This window comes from Galeopterus variegatus, unplaced genomic scaffold, assembly GCF_000696425.1.
Source record: "Galeopterus variegatus unplaced genomic scaffold, G_variegatus-3.0.2 Scaffold715, whole genome shotgun sequence".
Taxonomy (NCBI): domain Eukaryota; kingdom Metazoa; phylum Chordata; class Mammalia; order Dermoptera; family Cynocephalidae; genus Galeopterus; species Galeopterus variegatus.
In genome coordinates, this window is record NW_007726826.1 from 311,576 (window position 1) to 318,142 (window position 6,567).

Here is a 6,567-nt window from a genome sequence, read left to right on the forward strand (position 1 = left end):
GGTGGGAGCAATCCTTTCTTTCTCTCATCATGGCTTCTCCTGCCTTCATGCACTCCGTAGGTCTCTCCTTCTCTTCCCCTGAGCTCTAGTGGCTCCAGCTTGGCTGTCATTGCTTTTTTTTTTTTTTTTTTTTTTTGTCTTTTTCCGTGTCCGGCAACGGATCGCAACCCTCAGTGTTGCCCCCGTACCGGACCGGGGAACGGCAACGGGATCGCAACCCTCGGTGTCGCTTCCCGCGCCTCGCTCAGCCAGTGAGCGGGAACCGGTCCGTATGTGGGATCCGAACCCTCGGGCGGGAGTGCCGCCGCGCTTCCCAAGTGGCGCACTATCCAGTGTGCCACCGGGCCGGCCCTGTCATTGCTTTTTAGTAGTTGTAAATTGGTTGATTTGTGGGAGAGAGTGATGCTAGGTACCGTCTATTCTGCCATCTTGACCATAAGCTGAAAATAGCTTTTAGTAACTATGGAACAATGTAAATAGTCTTACTTTAGTTATCTACTTTACTGAATAGAAGAATGTCTGTGTGAAAATTTTCACTGTTCTTTGCAACACTAAAATGTAAATACCTGGATGTATTTGAAAAGTGGCAACCTAGAACAACTTTCTGCTCTTTCCACATAATATTAAAATATGAAATGATCCTGAAAACAGTCTGCAAAGTGCTTATCAGTGAACTAGAAAGATATTGTTTCCAAAGATAAAGCCAGAATCTTTAGTTGCCTAAAAGATGGAAGCAGGCTTGGGAGTTTTTCTAGTGGTTTATCGTGTGTTCATCTTTTAGTTTATGTGTTTCTAAGTACTAGAAGATAGTTTGAAAATAATGTGCTCTCTTTGCAATCTTTACAAACCTATGAATGTTATAGATAAGGCAAACTTTGTTCAATCTTATCATATTTCTAGAACCATCGTAAATTTGAATGAGGGGCATCTCCATTGAGAAGTCGATTATTCTGGGGGATGGGGTATCGGCAGGAATATATGGTATTAGAAGCAGTTCAAATACAAGCAAGCAGTCCTTTAACTGGCTGCTTAGTATTTGGGAAACTAGGTAGCTAGTCAACCCCGCATCCCCCAAAAAAAATGAAAAAAGAAAAAAGGAAGAGTACTTTAGCAAACTTTCAAAGTGAAGAAGAGTAGTACAACATACTTCAAAAATTCATGGAAAATAGAATATAAAGAATATGAATCTTTCTGTACACTTTTTAAAGTTCCCTTGTATATAATAACTAAAAGTGAAGGCATGCCAAGCAAAGCAGAACATTAGATGCCACTGCCCTGGATGTCATTTTGGGGGTCAGGGAGTGAGGTGGTTGCTCATAGAAGGAGTGCTGCCAGTGAATACGGGTGGTAGTGGGCAGTGGGCACCGCTGTGCAGACTGAGGAGGGTGGGAGGGGCCAGGAGAGCAGACGCAGCCACCAGGAGGGTGTGGGAGTGCCAGGCCTTTCCTCCTGAGAAGTGTCAGGTCCCTCTGGCAGGGTTGGAGCTGCAGCCTCAGCACTTCAGTCACACCTGGACTTGAGCAATTCCTGTGACTTGTCATCATTTGTTTACATGTCTTTCTCTTTGTCACACCGTGAGCAGCCTCCCTGTTATATATTGTCCTTATCTTCTCTATATCTACCCCAGGGTCCATGGTAGGCATTCAAAAAATGTTTGTTGAAGAAGAGTGTCTTTATGATTCCAGTCTGCCATTCAGTGAGCAAGTCAACTATATTGCTGCATTAACCTGTGAACTTTTTCATGTTAATTTTCTTTGCTCCCAATTGAAAATACTTCACAGCCTATTGCAAATATGCAAAAAAAATCATGGAAAAATGGAATTAAAAGAGAATACAAATCTCTCCATTAACTTTCTGAAGACCCCCATGTATATACATATACATTGTATATGAGGATACTTCAAAAAGTTTATGGAAAGATTCATATTCTCCTTTCATTCTATTTTCCCACGAACTTCTTGAAGCACCGTGTGTGTGTGTGTGTGTGTGGTGTGTGTGTATGTGTGTGTGTGTGTGTGTGTGTGTGTATCCCAAATCTTAATATTTTTGAGGAAATATGACTAAAAGGCATTTGGTTTATCACATTTATTAGAGGTCGTCTGACCCACCTGTTTCAGAAAACTTATATATTGTAATACACACTGAAAAATGTTGGAAAAATACTTGTCTGTTACACAAACAACAATTTAAAAAGAAAAGTGGCCTGAATGGTGAGCTCAGTTGGTTAGAGCGTGGTGTTGTAATACCAAGGTCAAGGGTTCAGATCCCTGTACAGGCCAGCCACCAAAAAAAAAAAAGAGAGAGAGAGAGAGAAAAGTATACGCACAATTCTTTTTTCTCATCAAATCATTTTTCTTATATACTTTCCAATACTTCTATATATTTTTCATAATTTCATCATTGTTGCCATCATATATTAGATAAAGTTTGTGGGGTTTTTTGTTGATAATTATATCATTATTCTCATTATTATATAGACTTCCTTATTCCACTTTTAAGTGATGATTTGCTATGCTGATTAACTTGATTTACTGTAATTAATAGCTCTCTATCATTGGACATTGATGGTTTCCGTCTTTCATTATTAGAAACAGGCATACAATGAAGTGCTGCCTCACACCCAGCCGCCCACTGTAATCTGACCTCCAGTCCCATCTTTCCACTGAAACAGGTCTGGGCAAGATAAGCAGTGGTCCTCTACTTAATGAGCATCTTCGGCTTTTATCTTAATTGACCTCCAAGTTCCATGTTGTTAGCTACTCTCCCCTTCCTGAAATTCCTTCTTCCTTTGGCTTTTTGGACACTCTTCTCCAGGAGGTTCTTTCTTCCCTTTCTGGCAGTTTCTCTCTGGTCTGTGTTCCAAAGACTGGAGCTTGCTTCCTAAATATTGGCATTCCCAGGTTCCTGTCCTTAGTCCTTTCTTGCCTCAGTCTGTATCAGGTCTCTGAGTAGTCTCATCCCCTCCCATGACCTCAACTTTCATGATGCGTTGGTGATTTCCATATCTCTTCCTCCGTGCCAAATCTCTCTACCCAAATATTCATCAATGCCAACCACAGAGGAGATACTTGATAAATAAATATTTGTTAAATTACTGTACATCTCCACCTGGATGACCCATAGCCCTTAAAAATCAGCCCGTAACTAAATTCGTCATCCATCCTCAAGCTCCTCCCAAGATCTGCTCCGACTCCTGTGTTCTCTCTTTTGGTGAAAGCACCGTCATCACTTAGTTAACTAAGCCAGAAACCTGCAGTCATCCTAGACTCACTTCCCTCTTTGACTTCCCTTATCTAATCAGGCAGTCATCCAGCCTGCCGGTCCACTTCCTTGTTTCTCTTGAATCTGGCTCCCTTTTGTCTAACACTGCATAACTTCATAGCTAGGTCATCTCTCACCTGCATTCCCACAGAAATGCAGTTTTTGCTGGTCTTGTCATTCTTTCTGACACAAATCCATCTGCCAGAGTAATCTTTATAAAATGCCAATCTAATCACACTTCTGTGTTCAGAACACAGTACCTGCCTACCTGGGCAACCTCATCTCCTGGCACCTCAAGAGTAAGCCTGCTGTCTTCATTCCTTGCTTCTCCACATGTTATTTTTATTTTTTTATTTTTTCCTTTTTGTCTTTTTTCGTGCCCGGCAACGGATCGCAACCCTCAGTGTCGACGCCATAGCGGACCAGAACCGGCCACGGGATCGCAACCCTCGGTGCTGCTCCCGCCCCTCGCTCAGCCAGTGAGCGGCCGGTCTGCATGCGGGATCCGAACCCTCGGCGGGAGTGCCACCACGCTTCTCAAGCGGCGCACTACAGCAGTGCGCCACCGGGCCGGCCCGTCCACATGTTATTTATTCCCTTCACCTGGAAGTCTTTTTCCCTCTATTTGTCTCAAAGTCATTCTTCTTTAGAATGCATAAGCAATCCTTTCTCTGGAAAGCCCTTCCTAAACCCTATTCTCCCATTTTAGGAGCCCCCAGACCAACCTGAGCCTGCCAAGAATCTCAGCACTTACACAGTTTCTCATTGCTTGCTGATTGTCTACTGTAAGAGACTGAGCTCCCTGAGGCAGGATGTTGGGAAAATATAGGAAAAATGGTCAGGGCCCCTCAGATGTTCAGAATCAGGCCGAGCATTTAATGTAAACAGGCATATGCACTCAGGTATTCCTTGGTTATTGTCTAATGTAATTGCGCATGTGCACCCAGGTGTCCTGGGTTATGGACTTAAGTATAAGGATGAGTCACTCTGCTCCATGGTGCCTCCCATCCCTGGGATGCCCCCAGAGTGGGGGGCATGGGGAGGCCACTACTGCTGCTGGAGGCTGCTGCTAGTGCCCCCAGGACCGTCTGCAAGGCCACTGCCACTGCTGGACCTGTAAGCTGCTGCCACTGAGGAAGCTGAGGACTGAGCTCATGTCATCTGCCAACAGCTCCTGGAATCTTTCCCAATTCCCTAGCATGGACCTGTGTGTGAGGGGTCTGGGGACCCAGTCTGTACAATGGGTTTGGAGGGTCTGAGCCCTAGCTCTGACAATATAAATGGAAACTTAGTATAACTAAAATAATGAAACATTTTGGCTTTAGTTATGATTTGCCTTACTTTGCAATTGGCATCGTCGGCAGGATTACTTTACACAGGAGTCTGAGTATTTTATCAGAGGGTTGACAGAGGGGTTCAGTAAGTAGTACTTGTTGGATAAAAGTTCTTTGGATAAACAAATTCCAAGAGTGGGGTTAAAATGTGCAACCCCACATGTGAAAAATATATACTACTAAATTGCTTCTCCAGAGTTGTGTTGATTTATACTGCCACCAGCAAAGCCGGTGTATCAATCGAATCATGTTTTTCAACAACCATTTTATTGTGTGCTTATCTGTCAGGTGTTGTGCCAGAGAATTGTATTCTAGTATTTCATTATTAGAAGCAGCATAGTCCAATAGAACTTTCTGCAATGATAGAAATATCCTGCGTATGTGCTGTCCAATATGGTAGCCATTAGCCACATGTGGCTACTGAGCACTTGAAATGTGATTAGTGTGACTGAGAAACTGAATTTTCCATTTCCTTTAATTTCAGTTAATTTAAATTTTAATGTAAATATGCGCAGGTGGCAGTGGTCACATTGGACAGCACAGCTCTAGAGACCAAAAGGGATGCATTAAGCAGATATAATTGCTACATTCTGGATTCTTTTCTTTCTTTTTAAATGCTAGTGGTATAAGTTCACATCACTAAGGTGTGACCCGTTCACAAATGCTGTCATTATTATTATTAGTCAGCACCACCTAATTTGGGAAACCGAATAGGTGCTTAGATCAGTAGAGTAACACCTTACATCAGGAATACAACCAGAGTGTTTAAAGTTTGGAGATTTGAGGTCAAGTGAGAAATGTTACAGTGCTTTTTATTCAGAAGCAAGGCTTAGCTACTGCAAAGGAGGCCAGAGACATATAACACTTTCAGAGAAGCATCTGCAGAACTTGTTTTTCCACATAAACTGCCAAACTTGTTTTGATTAGGCAGGAAGTGAAGCAACTTTTCAGGGAGAAAGCCCAGCATCTGTGTCTCTTCACGGGGGTGGACCAGACCTTTTACCTTCTACTTGTGAGCCTAGGTTGAGTTTTGCTTCCAACTTAAGAGAAAAGCAGCGTGGACAACGACTTATTTATTTAAAATATGGTTTTTTTTTGGGTTTCAAACCCACAGTTATATTTTTAACCAGTGTACCTGTGTGATTCTCCGAGAAACTTATTTATTTAGCGGCTGGCCCCTTTGGGGATTCAAACCCTTGACCTTAGTGTTATAACACCACACTCTAACCAACTGAGCTAACCAGACAGCCTTGACTCTCCGGGTAATTTATATGCTCCTAAATGAGACACTTTTATTTAAATTGTACAATTCTTTGTACATCGAGGACACTGAAACGAATAAATATACTGAGTGGATTAAGATGACTCCTGCCGGATAGGCATTTGTGACCTACTGGTAGCCTTTATCAGCTGGTGACGTGGGAGGAGTTTCGATCTGTTTATTGCAGTTGTTGGAAATGTGCCAGAGAGGTAACCTGGAGTTTATTGTCCTGAAAAGTCCCGTTTTAATATTTAATATGAATATCTTATATCAGCGTGCTTCCAAAAGCTCGTGGAAAAATTGAATTAAAAGGTATACAGATCCTCCTGTGAACATTCTGAGGACCTCTCGTACCCTCGGGATTCGGGTGAGCAGTTGTTGGGCTGAGAACTTTGGGGTGCAACACCGTGTGTGTGTTGGCCGGCCGGGCAGGCCGCTAGACAGGACTGAAAACTTTGGGATTTTCCTGGTTCCTCTCTTCGGAAAAAAACTGAAGTGCTGCCTGTGTGAGGCCCTAGGTACTTCTCTACAAAGTGTTCCTGCAGGATGCCCACGCGAGCCCCCGGGGGAAAACCCGCGCACACAAAGGCCAGCACCCCACGCCGGCTCCAGCACCCCAAACTCGCAGGGCTTCCCGGGGGCGCGCGCTCCGAGCCGGCCCTGCGGGCTCCAGTGCGCGCCGCGGAGCGAACCATCGGGCCGGCCGGGGGG